This window comes from Ochotona princeps, chromosome 2 (assembly GCF_030435755.1).
Source record: "Ochotona princeps isolate mOchPri1 chromosome 2, mOchPri1.hap1, whole genome shotgun sequence".
Taxonomy (NCBI): domain Eukaryota; kingdom Metazoa; phylum Chordata; class Mammalia; order Lagomorpha; family Ochotonidae; genus Ochotona; species Ochotona princeps.
In genome coordinates this window covers 27,167,145-27,181,313 of record NC_080833.1, presented here as the reverse complement: position 1 = coordinate 27,181,313, position 14,169 = coordinate 27,167,145, and the positions used below count along the sequence as shown (strand labels likewise).

General features: G+C 55.3%; 1 protein-coding gene across 2 annotated transcripts in view; it reads left to right on the top strand.

The window, feature by feature from the left end:
- The first annotated feature begins 277 nt into the window (after positions 1-277).
- The window catches only part of STK40 (serine/threonine kinase 40), a 40,142-nt gene continuing 26,250 nt past the window's right edge, over positions 278-14,169 (top strand). The window contains exon 1 of one of the 2 annotated variants that reach the window (XM_058678983.1): positions 278-410. The gene's annotated coding sequence lies outside the window, so the exon portion shown is untranslated. Of the gene's footprint in view, positions 411-619; positions 830-14,169 lie in introns of those variants that run through there. The other variant, XM_004591577.4, reaches the window with a different exon arrangement.

Here is a 14,169-nt window from a genome sequence, read left to right as displayed (position 1 = left end):
GAGAAACGGACCGAAACTGCTGCAGCAGGGACCAAGTGAGGTCAGGTGGCTGGGCTCGCTCCCACAAACTCTTCTCTGTAAACCTTCCCGGCTAAGACTTCGGGGATCTCCAGGCCGAAGCCAGAGATGATGAGGTTTAGACAAAGACGAGACATCGATGAGGGAAATGAATTGTGAGCGCTGCGACACTTGTTTCCTTTCTTGAGCGCTTTCCACACAGAGTCCCAGAAGTGAGAACCGGGTATGTAGGAAGAGTCCTACTTTTCTGACAAACACTCCACAGTAGGCCGCCCTTCCAACCGCTGGGTATTTTGCCAACCCTAGGGGCCGAGCGTAGGACAAGCCACGATCTGGAAAGTCAGGGTGGGGCGGGGCCTCCGCCTCAGCCTCGCGGCAGACACAGATAAGCGGTAAATCCCTACCTCTTCGGCCTCAGCCTCCAATCGCTTCCCGGGTTTTGGCCAAGGCTTCACCCTGAACCAATCGTCAATCAGATCCTGGCCTCCTATCCGAAGGCTTCCGCCCATCGTCAAGATGGCGCCCCAATCCGCCAGCAACGGGCCCGAAGACACAGGCGAGGGGGCGGGGCCGCGGCTCGGGCCGGGGAGGAGGGGCGCTGCGTCACTTCCGTTGTCAGGTGGCGGCGCCGCAGCCATGGAGGGAGGCGGCGGCTACGCCGGCGGCTCGGGCGACTTCGCTGGGAGGCGACGGTGAGCGGCTCCCACGCCCCCGGCCCGGCCCCGGCCCCGGCCCCCTGGGGACCGAGCGCCGAGCAGCCACGGCTCCCGGCTACGGACTATGGGCGAGCAGCGCTGACCACCCGGGAAAGGTGAGGGCGCGGGTTCCGGAGCTGGGAAGCGGGGCGGGGAGTTGCGGGTTCGCGGGGCGGGCCTCAGCGGCCCAGGCGTTGGGACGGGGTGACATCCCGAGGCTGTCCGAGTGTGAAAGAAATGACAGCAGCGAATGCTGGGCGCCCTGCTGGGAGGTGGGGGGGCAGGGCGCCCCAGTTCTCACCGCAGCCCTGGAACAGGAGGCACTGCTCAGCCGGGAAAGTGAGGCAGGTGGCGGTCGGACCCAGCCAGGTTTAGCCCGAGACAGACCTGCCTCCCGGTGCTTCCGACCACGGCTCCAGAGAGGGACTCTGAAAGAACGCGTCCGGCAGGAGGACCAGCCAGGGCTTCTTCCTGGACTGCTCAGCCCTTGGCACCGGCACCATCACTGCCAGCGAGTTTTTGGCGTCCTCAACAGCAGTGTTCAGGTGCGAGTCAGAGCTCCCTGCTTGCCAGGACCACATCTGGCCGGGCGGTCTCCGAGGAGCGACCTGACCATAGCCAGCATTGCACCTGCCAGGCCGGTCTCCATGCCACCTGGCCCCACCTTTGGGCTGGGGAGATAAGGGCGTTCGGATTCCCTGAAGCCGGGCGCTGTGCCCACTCCCCAGGTTTGCTGCATTTGTGTCGCCGGAAGGAAAAGATGACAGGCCACCTCCTGTAGTGGCAGGATAGACTTTGCTGTTTTAAGTCACTGGAGGAAAGGGGTTGGGTTTTGAGAGCCAGTGGGGATGAGGGTAGTCATGCTGGGCTGGGCGCTGGCTTTCTTGGCTGGGTAGTGTTGCATGAGATAAGGAGGAGCCCACTATGTGTCACTGTGGGACTGAAAGAATCCTGTGTCTCATGGAGAGTGTGGTGGACCTCCAGCCCTCCCTAACGGCCTGCTGTGCCATGGGTTTGTGAATTAAACTGAACAGCGTGGAGGGTGGCTGCCCACACTTATTCATCAGTGGATCCATACTCACAGGGCAAAACTGTCTCCTCCCATCAGAGCTAAGTGCTGGAGAGCATGGTGGCTCGGGAGCCAGCTTTCTGAGTTCAGGTTCTGGCTCGGCTGGTCTCTAAGCAGAGTGACCTGGGGGTACCTGGCCTGACCTTTCTGTGCCTCAGTATCCCCATCTGTCGCATGGAGCGGTGGCAGAGCAGTCATGAAGATTTGAACTCTGTGTGGGACACATACAACTGTGATTGCCACAGCCGAAGAATTAAGTAAACGTCAGTTGTCATTTCAGGGAGTCCAGAGTCCCGTGAAGGGAGACTGAGCTGTAAGCCCATAGTTGAAAGGTGATCTAAAAAGGCGCTGAGCGGGAACAGAGCGTTGTGGGAAGCCCGTGGAGGAAGCTGCAAGCTCACCCTGCAGGTGGGATGGGGGCGGGCCCTGGAGGGGCGTGGCAGGAGTAAGGCCAGAGGTGAGTTTAGGAGGACAGGGAGGCTTAGGCAGGTTAGAATGAGGGAGAGATACAGTTGGCGGTTTCTGGCAGAAGACTCAGCTTGTTCAGTAGAGAGAAGGGAAGTTGACAAGGGAAAGTAGTACAGGAGGGTAACGGAGTGGATGCCACATGAGCAATCTGAAACTTTATGCCCAGACTGTGGGAACCTAGAGGAAAGGCTGAAGGCAGAGGAGTGCCACTTGAATCCACGATTTAGAAAGCTCTCCTAGTAATTCCCAGTGGAAGAGGGAAGGAAGGGGAAAGGGAAGACTGAAGGGCTGGAGCCTCCACAGGGACCCGTGCAGGCTCCTGGGAATGGAGCCAAGAGCTGTGCTGTGTGGCCACCTTCACTGAGCATATGCCTTGTGTACCCAGGCCCAGGTAGCAGACTCTGTGCAGAGGCCTGGCACGTGTGCCCTCTCTTCCTGGGACTGTAGATCCCCGAGCAGCTGGGCTGGAGAGGCTGCTCTCAGAAGGCCAGCTCTAAGCAGTGCTGCATTGCACCTCTGGGGTGCTCCGTGGTACTTAAGAGCTGATTTGGTTTTGCCGTCGGACAGGTCTGAATTCCAGTTCAGGCCTGCTGGTCCCCAGGAGTTACCTGTATTCTCCATACCCAGCTTGCGCGTGTCTACAATCGGCCCAGCGGGAAGGCCTCGCTGCAGGGTAGTTGTGAGGGTGGCACTTAGCATACATGTAAGTGGTCAGTGCAAGATATATGTTGGCAGCTATTAGTATGGCCTGCAGGGGAGAATTTCCAGGAATTTGAAGCAATTCACGGGGACTAGAACCGTGTCCAGGGGCACTGTCAGAAGTGCTCTGGAGGATCACAGATCCCAGAGTTGGGTTGCATTCCTCCTGAAAAGGAAATCCACAGGGAGTTCACCCGGGCGGTAAGGGAGCCCCGCGGATGATTCAGCTTGGCTCTATAAAAGAACTGCTTTTTAAAATAGAAGTCAGACTGCTGAGAGAGAGAGAAAAAAAATAGTCTTTTAAAGTATCCATGAGAGAAAATGTATTTAGCATACCTTCTGTGCCTGCCCCTGCTGGCAGCCCTGGTCTGGTCCCTGAATTAGTAGCATCAGAAAGTGTCACACATTGCTAGGTGGGGAGTGAGGAGGCTGCAAATACAGCAACCTCATTCTGCACACGTGAGCGCCCATGGGTGCTGGGGCAGGAGGAGGGTGGAGAGGCAGGCTGCGCCCTGGGGATGGGAGGTGGTGGGCTGGTTGGGGCACTTAGACTGGCTCCGAGCCCTTGAGCCTGCAGCAGAGCTAAGTGGAAGGAAGGGTGATTGACCTTCAGGCTGGGAGCGGACTTTGGGGAGCCCTCAGGACTGGGTCTTGAAGAGTGCATTGAGTTGTCTGGGGGTCCCAGAAGTGCTCCAGGCAGGAGGAACAGCTTAGTCAAAAGGAGGTGTGTGTGCTGGGGCAGGGATCGGGAGTAGTCACCAGGGTGCAGGACAGATCGGAGCTAGGCACCTGACGTGCCTGCCCTTGCTGTCCTATTGTTGCCAGGTGCCTTGTTGTAAGGGGTGGGGGGCACTGGCAGACCTTCCCAGAAGCCCTGAAGCTGCAGGAAAGATGGAGTTTGGAGGACCTGCCACCCACCCCCTCCCCTGGCTGGCAGGTCTGTTCCATTAATCGCAGCAAGGGCTCATGGGGGCTTGGGTCATAGCAGATGCACTGCAGGTGGGAGGAAGGGTAGAGTTGTTCAGGAAGAAGCTCCTGAACTCTGGGTGTGTTTGGAAGTGGTGTTGAGAGAGGAAGAACGGTAGCAAGTGACCCTGAGGTGGCAGAGAAGATAATAGCCATGAACACCACCAGCTGCTTTCAGCAAGAGAGAAGGCCAGTTGCAAGGTCTGGCAGCACCCCTGGCTGGCCGGCCTTGGGCCAAGCCTCCTGGGCACCTAGTCGAGAGGCCGCTTCTCTTCCTTCACCCTCTGCCCAGATCTGACAGGCTTCAAGTTTCAGAAGCTGTTGTTGCTGACTGCATGACTCCTACACTCTGTTCCGCCTTCAGATGGCCTCAGAGTGTTGCTGCCATTGGCAGGGCCCACTCTCTATCAACAAACTGTCACCTACTAATGGGGTTCTGAGACCAGTGGACCCTCAGGGAGCGCCTTTCTTAGTGCCCCTGGAGAGGTTTTCCTGCAGGAGGCCTTGAGATTGAACTGAGACCCTGCTGTGGCTCAGCTGGCTCAGCCATGCCTCTCTGCCAGGGGACCCCTTAGGACCCAGAACCACTGGGAAAGTGGAAGGACACTGGCTCCTGGTTTCTAGGGAGCAGGTAGCTGCAGCCGGCTATAGAGTGGGGGATGCTGATGGGTGGGGCTTCAGGCAAGCTGTTGGGAATTGGGAAGATTGACACAATTTGGGCTTGTGTTTGTAAGGAAGGTAGATGAGAAGATGGGTTGCAGCAAAAGCATTTCTTCTTCCTTCGTGTGCTTAGATGAGACTGGACACTTGAAGGGGCTTGGGGCCCATGGTCGCCCACCTAGACTCTGGAATGAGGGTCTAAGAGGAGGAGGGGATGGTGTTGCTGGCCGTGCTTTCCTTGTGTCTTGGAGATGGCTTTGTTGGGCACATCCAGTCTAGGTCATTTGGAGGTACATTGTGTCCCATCACAGGTAGAATTTATTCAACAAACTCTGCTGACAGGCACAGAGGTCCTTTTCAAGGTTTTTGCCCTCCAGACAAGGCTGAATGACTTAAATGTCTGTAGGATAGGGCCCGCTGGCATGGCCTAGCGGCTAAAGTCCTCGCCTTGAAAGCCCCGGGATCCCATATGGGCGCCGGTTCTAATCCCGACAGCTCCACTTCCCATCCAGCTCCCTGCTTGTGGCCTGGGAAAGCAGTCGAGGACGGCCCAAAGCTTTGGGACCCTGCACCGCGTGGGAGACCCGGAAGAGGTTCCTGGTTCCCGGCTTCGGATTGGCGCGCACCGGCCCATTGCGGCTCACTTGGGGAGTGAATCATCGGACGGAAGATCTTCCTCTCTGTCTCTCCTCCTCTCTGTATAACCGGCTTTCCAATAACAATAAAATCTTTAAAAGAAAAAACGTCTGAGGATAAGTCCTCAGAAAGAGAGGTTGCTAACTCACTGAACCTCTTAAAAAAAAATCCCAGGCCCCCTTGTTAAAACGTGGCAGCAGCTTTGTGTCCCTCCATAAGACACATCTTCTCTTACGTTGAATAGGTGGGTTGGACTGAGGGGGCGCTGAGCTCCCTTCTGCCTGCAGAGGCTGTGCCTGTTGACGTTTGTTGTCCTCTGGCAGTGCTGAGTGGGAGTGAATGCCACTTCTCAGAGCTCAGCCGTTCACGGGCTTCGTGATGGTGGAGACACACCAGTGGCTGGCAGTCACCAAAGGTGGCCAAGCAGAGAAGGGCTCCAGTGCTTTGGGGTGAAGCTGCTGCCCTGGTTGTGTTTACAGTCTGCCACCCAGTTGGCAGGAGAAACTGGTGGCTTGGATCCAGAAGCAGGAGAGTGAGCTGGCCACAGGAGGAGGTGTTGGCAAGAGCAGCGGTGGCAGCTCAGTTGTTTGGGGCAGAGCTGGTGTGAGGGCTGTTAAGAGCCTAGCCGTGTGTCTAGGTAGAAGCTCAGTTAAGCCCTTGGGACTGGCAGAGCCAGCATCCCTTGGGGTTGCTAGAGGGAGCCCTATCCTGGCATCTGCCAGCTCTGGAGCAGCAACTGCCCTGCTGCTTTTCACAGCAGCTGTGGAGCTTCCGGTGTTAGCACGTGTGCGATGAGTGTTGCAGGGCATGTTCTCTTACAGGGTATTTTCTGCATTTGTCAGTCGCTGCTGAGAAGGAAGACAAGAAACTAGCAAAAAAGAAAATGCTCTCTCCTGCCTTCCAGATCTTTCACTCAGTACTCTGCAATACGTGATTGAGCCTGAGGAAGTCAAGGCTGTTTTATAGAGGGGCACTCCGGACTCACTGCCAGTATGGGCAGAGCTGGGATTGCCAGCTGCACTTGTGTCTCTCTGAAGCCCTTGCCATCCCATTCCTCCCTGCTTGCCAAGCTCCTGTCCTGGGAGCCCAGCCCACAGAGAATCTGGGACTCATTGTACCATAGAGCTGGAAGAGACCTTGACAAAGTTGAACCTGTTCCTGTTTTCTAGAAGAATAGAACTTCCTAGAAACAGGCCCCTCCCCTTCTGAACTCATGGGCAAGGAGACTTTCAGCCATGTCACCTAGTAGTTAAGGGCCTAGGTTCCGATCAGACCTGGCTTCAGAACCCAGTGCTGCCACCTGCTAGTTCAGTTTCTTTGAAGAAGGCACTTCCTGTTTCTTTCTCTAACCCAAGTTTCCTTGTGTGTGAAATGGGCAGAACAGTCCTTGTATTTAGTGTAGTAATCAGAGTTGGACACGAGATATAATTGTAGCATGTGCAAGTGCCTGGCATGCAGCCAGGACCCCAGGCCAGTTCTTACAAGGCCCAGGTGAGCTTTCTGCTAGTGGGTCTGCGAGTGACTTGCAAGAGGCAGTCTGAGCCAGCCCATGTGGGTGCTAGGTGGCAAGCAGGAAGTTCCTTGTAGGCTTGTTTGCAAGCCTCCTAGAGAGCTGCAGCTTACCAGGATGTTGGCCTTGTCCCTTGGTCCATCACGTTCCTGTTGGGCCCTTGCATCAGTACACAGGCTCACACATCCAGGACACTTGGTGCTACTACCTGTTCCCATCCCAGGCTCTTCCAAGTCTGCCTTCTCTGAGGCCCAGCCTCCCTATTGCTGCTTGTAATCCTTAGGGTTTATAATTATTGCTGTGGGGGTTGGCTCAGTATGTAGCAGGTAAAGCTACTAGCTGCTAGACTGACATCCCAAGTGGGCACCGGCTTGTCTCCCTAGTGCTCAGCTTCTGAGTCATCTGCCCAATGGCTTGGGAGAAGCAATGGAAGCTGGCCCATGTGTTTGGGTTCCTACCATCCACATGGGAGACATGGGTGATATTCCTGGCCTTAGCCTGGCCAGCACTGGCTGTTGAGGCCACCTAGGGAATGAATCACCAGATGGAGTACTTCTTTGTTTCTCGCCCTCTCTGTAACTTTAACTTTGAGGTAAATAATAAATCATGAATAATAAATCTTTAAAAAATATATTATAGAAGTCTATGGTAAAATCAGTGATGAAGAAGAATAAAGAGTTTGTCCCAGCATGGGCCCCCAAACCTGTTGCCTGCAGGTTTGGAATTTCTTCGAGAGAGGTGGCCTTTGGGCCAGCAGTTAAGACATCCATACCAGAGTGCCTGACTTTGTTTCCTAGTCTGGCTCTTTGTTCCAACTTCCCGCCTTGCAGATGCTGAGAGACCGCTCCAGTATTGCATCCCTGCCACTCCTGTGGGAAGTCTGACTTGACCGCCCAGCCCCACCGGAGTCCTGGCTTTTTCAGGCATTTGGGGAGCGAAGGAACAGGGAAGTTTGCTTGCTTTCTCTCTCTCATCCTGTCTCTCAGATTTAAAAATGAACAAAACGCTTCTGGACATTTCCTACACATGTTCAATAAGATTTATTTATTTGAAAGTCCAAATTCACAGAGACAGAGGAAGAGACAGATTTCCACCTGCTCGTTCACTCCCCAAATGGCCATGAGGGCTGAAACTCGGCCGGTGTGAACCCAGGAACCAGGAGCTTCTTATGCTGCTGCACTGCAGCACCAACCCCTGTGTCATTTGTTTAAACCCAGATGGGGCCATATTACATGTGTAGGACTGCAGTTTGCTGCTTGTGGTCAGCTGCTACAAACATGCTGTCAGCAGGTGCAGACTGAATCAGAGCAGCTGCCCGGTGTCGCATTGTCTAGGTGGAGTAAGCTGAGTTAGTGGCTCCTCTCTTGGTGGACAATTAGACTACTTCCTGTTGGTGGCGTGGTGTGGCTATGATTTTTGTGGTTTTGTCTTTTGCTGCTGCATGTGGCTCTCTGGAACCTCCTTGAACACACTTATCTTTGTGAGCTTGTGTGTGTGTGCATCCATCCCGTGACTCCTAGATCTGGGACTTCTGGCCCAGGGTCTGTGCGTTTTCTCTCTCTCTGTGTTGACTGTGGATGCCACCAGTTTTCTGCACACCTCCTGGGCCTCTGCAGGCTCGGGGGAGGGGGCATCGCCGGGGTGGAGAAGGCCTCTCTCAAGACAGACGCTGAGCAGACACGGCGCTGATGTACTCTTGCCACTGCGTGGTGCAGGTCCAGCAGTGACCGTGCTGCTATGACTGGCTGTGTCCGGCCTCTCAGTAAGCTCCGAGCAGGTGACACCCTTGTGCGGGTACCTCCGTCTCACCAGTGCCAGAGCTTGCCACACACCTCTCTGATCACACCAGGCAACTTGTGCCCCTCTAAACAGGCACCGACCGCAGCTTTGGATAAAACTTCCCCAAAAATGAACAGTTGTTCATCATCATAGCTGTGAGTTTTGATTTAATTAGTATTTTATGAAGGCACTTTGCTGGCTCTGGTCCAAATTGCCTTTCTCCCAGCATGATTGTGGTGGTTGTTTGCTATTGACAGCAGTACAAAGAGAATCCGGGATTCCTGGGTCTGGGCTGGGCTTTCCTGTCTGTCGCTTTGGCAATCTGGGATGGCACCAAGAAAGCCCAGTACTTGTCTGGTGCCTCCTCCACACTGCCTCCAGCCGTCCCAGGGACGCCTCCGTGTGGGCCTCTTGTGGAGGCAGGGCAGACGCCAGGAACAGAGGGTAGCTCACAGACTCAGCTAGGCCTGCCTTGTCAATCACTGCTTTTCCCTTGCCCAGTTTGGGCTATTGTGGGTGACAAGGACTTGAACTCCACCTGGGGCCCCTTGGCAGGCCTTGTGCCTGGACTGAGGCCCTGCACACTGAGAATTGAGCTGGGGACAGCCCAGGCACACCAGGATCTCCCAGGGTGCACGCGAACCCAAGGGAGCCAGAGCAGGTGGGTGTCATAGGGCAGAGCTGTCAGAGGCTGCTGTCACCATGCCTGGCAGAAGGCCCACTGCAGAGCCAAGGGGCCACCGTGAATGCCTCCCTAACAGTGTGCTTGCCTGCGTCCCTAAGGTACTTCTCTGTATAGAGGAGAGCAGCCAGCATGCCTGAGAAAGAGCTATTAAATGTCCCTTCCCCCCTCTGACACCCACACAGGGAGGGACTATTTGTTGTCACATCAGCTGTTTCCGGAGGCCCTTGGGAGGATGAGCTGGTGGCAGGGCTGGCCTGGTGGCTGTCAGATGTTCTGCTGGTAAGGCCCTGTGCCCTCAGGAGCAGTCCTGGGGCCTACAGGACCTCTCCTTGCATTCATCTTCCCCCTGCGGGAGCCTGGGAGAAAACTGCCCCAGGTGGGTCGTTGGTCTCCTGACTCTTCTTGCAGCCTTCCAGTGAGGAAGCGAGTGGAGAGAGATGTCGGAGATTACACAATGCTCTTGCGTACAGCTGGTCCGGAACTCTTGCCCCCTGAAGGAGATGAGAGCTAGATGCCTGGGCAGAAGACACAGGGTGCTAGGGGCCCCTGCTGGTCCCTGGCCTGCTACGTTCAGCCCCCCGCAGTACTGTTGAGGAAGGACAGAGAGAGAGGGCTGGTGCGGATGTGCCAGGGAGCAGGCTGGGCGCGGGGGCCCTCTTTTGGAGCACCCTCCCACTTCCCTCTGGGCTGAGTCACTTCTTCTGGCTGCTGCAGGCACTCTCCCACCAACTGGAGGAGAGCCCCTTCAGGGAGGGCTCACCCGGGCAGCCAATGCCCTCAGAAGCCCTAGGCAGTGCATCCGTATTCCCACAGTGGCGACGTTTTGTGTCCTGGATTTTCAAAACTAGCAGAATCATCGCTGTGCTTTGGAGAAGACAAGAGCACACCCATGAATCGCTGTCACTGGGAGTCCCGACGGAAGCAAGGCGTTACCAGTCTTTCTCCACACGCCTTCCATCCCCGTCATGCGAAGCACAAGGCAGCTGGCTCCCTCGGGTTCTGAGAACATCGCTGGAGCCTTTGGCCCACCTTCAGGGGTGGCCCGTCACATTCAGTGGCCAAGCATGGGGCCAGGGCTTCCCTCTAGGCTGGCTAGTGCAGTCGGAGAGGACAGGCTTCAGGGAGCCTCCGCCTGAGCCGGGGTCTCAAGGCTTTCATTTCTTGGTCACAAAAGGGGGAGTCTTCATAAAATTGTAAGTATTAAAGAGAGACTAGGAAAGACTGACACAGTTCTTGGCGAGTAAAAATGTGTGCCTGGAGAGACTTGTCGCCAGGCAGGCCACTCTGCATGGGGTAGGAGACTCTTTCACCCATCAAAAGCTTCATGACACCCACAGCCAGAGGGTCACATCCTGGAGGGTGGGGTTAGCATCCTGGCTTTACAGATGGGGAGTGTAAAGCCACCAGGCGCCACAGAGCAAGTGACCTACACCAGCTGAAACTTGAACCCCAGGGTTCATCACTCCAAAAACATCCTATTCTCCCAAGCAGGTCCATAGGGTGACACCCTCGGTGCTGTGGGCTCTAGATGGCCCTCGGTTCCCTCTGGTGACCACATGGCTGTAGACCAGGTGGGAAGTTGGGGTTCTGTCGGGAGCCACCGCACATGCTTTGGGGGTGGGCGGGGTGGCCCCCAGAGTGCTGGGGGGGTGTGGAAGATGCTTACTGCTGCCTGGCAGGAGAGACCTTGGGCACCCAGCCCCTCTCTCCCCCAAGGCCCGGCTCAGTCACACTTCCTGGAGGACCCAGCGTGGCCCCTTCCCCAGCTTGCACGTGGCAGCCCTCTAGCACAAAGCTCCCGGGTTCCAGGAGGATGACCATTACGGGAGGTCCAGAGGGCACTATCCCGTCTTTGACTGGCAGACACCCACTGGAGAAGGCACACTGAGGAAGCAATGTGGAACAGAAAGATGGCGGACTCAGCTGGGAAGGCCTGTGTTCGCGTCGCAGTTAGTCCAGCTGCCAGCCTGGTGACTTAGGCAGGTTTCAGCTCTCTGATTCTCAGTTGCTTTTTCTGGGAAGTGTTGTGCATTTTGGGGTTGGTGAGGGTGAGCGACTATGAGTCTGTATCTGCTAGTGCTCTGTGAGCTGTAAAAAGCCATGTACAGAGATCAGCAGTGGGGCTGGCGTTGTAGCATTGCAAGTTAGGCCACCGCCTACGATGCCAGCATTCCATCAGGTGCTAGTTCAAGTCCCAGTTGCTCCACTTCTAATCCAGCTCCCTGCTAATGCACCCGGGAAAGTGAGAAGAAGGCCCAAGTCCTTGAGCCCCTGCACCCACATGGGAGATCTGGATGAAGCTCCTGACTCATAGCTTTGGCCTGGCTCAACTCTGGCTGTTGGTGAGAATTTGGGGGAAATGAGAGATCTCTTCTCTGTCTGTGTATTTCTCCTCTCTCTTTAGTTCTGCCTTTCAAAGCAATAAGTAAACTAAAAAAAAAAAAAACAAAGAAGAAGAAGAAAGAAAGGAATAAAATGAAAAAGAAATCAGTGATAGTTAAGGTCAAATGTGGCCCCCACCTGAGTTCTTTTTTTTTTTTTTCAAGATTTATTTATTTTTTATTGGAAAGGCAGATATACAAAGAGGAGAGACAGAGAGGAAGATCTTCTGTCCAATGATTCACTCCCCAAGCGACTGCAACAGCTGGAGCTGAGCCAGTCTGAAGCCAGGATCCAGGAGCTTCTTCTGGGTCTCCCATGCGGGCGCAGGGTCCCAAAGCTTCGGGCCATCTTCGACTGTTTTCCCAGGCCACAAGCAGGGAGCTGGATGGGAAGTGGGGCTGCTGGGATTAGAATCAATGCCCATATGGGATCCTAGTGCATTCAAGGCGACGAGTTTAACCATTACGCTGTGGCGTCAGGCCCCCCACCTGAGTTCTAATGTGAAATTTGCCCCCTAGAGAAGTGAGCAGGAGCCTGCAGCCCTCTCCCTCGCCGAGCCTGCAGCCCTCTCCCTCGCCCTGCCTGTAGCCACGGGTTAGCATCAGGTTCTGAGTTCAGATTTCCTCCTGCTCCCCAGTGAGATACGTCCTCCCAGGTGTGAACAGTAGCATACCCACCAAGGCCTGAGGTTTTCTTTTCTGGGGAATGAGATGATGGGGTTTTTCTGAGCAGCATGAGCTTGGAGCGACCTGGAGTACCTGGTTGCAGCCTGGGAGGGCCAGTCAGGGGTCTCTCCTGTGTTCCCACTTCGGACTGCAGGAAGCACTTTTTGTGTATGTATGTGGGAGGGAGCGGGGGGAAAGGCAGGTTGCTGCCGGGGTGGCTGTGGGGTTCTGCACAGGCGACAGGTGTGCTGATGGTTCCTTCGTTGACTGCCAGCCTAGACCAGGTCCCGCCTGGACCAGCTGGCCCAACACCAGTGCTTTCCCTGATACCCCCAGCTATGACACCTGTCTTGAGCCATGAACTGTAACATCCCACCAGTCTGAGTATCCATCATGCCTTCTGGACGCCACTCTCACCCCAGCCTCCCATTGGACAATTGGCCTGTGAACCACACATCATACCTCTTTATTTAGCCATTCCCATCCCTGTCCCCAGAAGGGGCTTTCATGCTTTCTAGATGCCTGACAGGCAGCCTCACTCTGTCTGCCCTTTGCGCAGTTTGTCAGGTGCTCAGTGGGTGCAGGGAGGTAAAGGTGAGCAGGGGTTTTTCCTTCATGGAGGCCACAGCCTCAGGTGCAGGGAGCTGAGCAGATAAGCCAGTAGCTCCTAAACAGTGGGAGGGGATGGCCGTGCTCAGGTGCTCTGTACTGGGAAGGTGACACCTTGGGGAGGAGGACGATGAGCCAGCCAGGGAGAGAAGGGCAGGGCATAGATGTTCAAAGCACACTCAAGGACCTGTGAGTCATTCGTTGTGGCTGAGTTTAGGGCACATATAAGGGCAATGAGGCCAAGGAGGCAGTCTGAGTCTGGCAGGCTCTGGTAGAGTTTGGGTTTCTTCTTGCAGACCATACCAGCTCTCACAGGGAGCCCCGCAACAGGCAGCCACAGACCCTGCAGCCTGCGGGAGGCTGCCCAGCCCCTTACCCAAGTAGCGGACTAGGATCTTGGATGGAGTTGTTCCTGCCCCCTCCCTGCTCCACCTGAAGGCAAGCAGCACCCCACCACCCTGCACCTGGTAAGGAAAAAAGCTCTTTGAAGATGAACGGAAAGACGCCACCATGTGGCAGACGTGGAGAATTGCACCAAGACCTCATTTCCTCCTTGCCCCTCTCCTCCCTTCCCCCGCATTCCTTTAACACGGATTTGGGAGAGGACTGAACCCCTGTTCATGCCAGGCTGGCTCTGCCCAACAAATATGAGATTCCGCGTTTGGACACTGGACTGCGTATGTAGGAGCAGGTCCCCAGAGTCTGTGAACTGGGTCTAGGGGGCGATTCCTGCAGATTGGACTTCTCTGCCTCCAGGTACCTGAGACAGTTGCAGCCATTGTGACCCTTCCCCCTAAATGCTTGAGCAAGTGTCACGGGGTGCTCCTGGGCAGTCACAGCAGACGCTCAGATTCAGGAAGTGAATCCAGTGCACTGCCATTGCCCAGCAGACGCTCTGTATTCAGATCTTGTCCGTTGTCCACCCCTGCCCTTGGCAGCCCCTTCCCTGCAGAGTTGCCAGTTGCATTTGCTTGTGCTGTGTCCTCAGTCTCCACTCAGCTGGCATAGTCATTCCACTGTTCTTTGATACTTGGCTTTGGCATGTTAGAAACACATAAGCCCATTTTGTTGACTGTCCCTTAGTTTAGGCTAGCTCGTGATTAAGTTTGGGTTAGACAGTTCTGACACTCAGGGTTCCCGTGTTTCTGCTAATGACAGCACGGTTTGTCAGGGGTGTCCAGTACACAGCAGGTACTCTGCCAACCTTCAGTGAGATTTCTTGCCTGACCCTCAGAACAGCTTTATAAAGAAGGAGGCTGTCGTGCCCTGTCTTGTAGATAGAGAAATGCCTTGCTGAAGAGCTCCTGACTATTAAATAATGGTGTTGG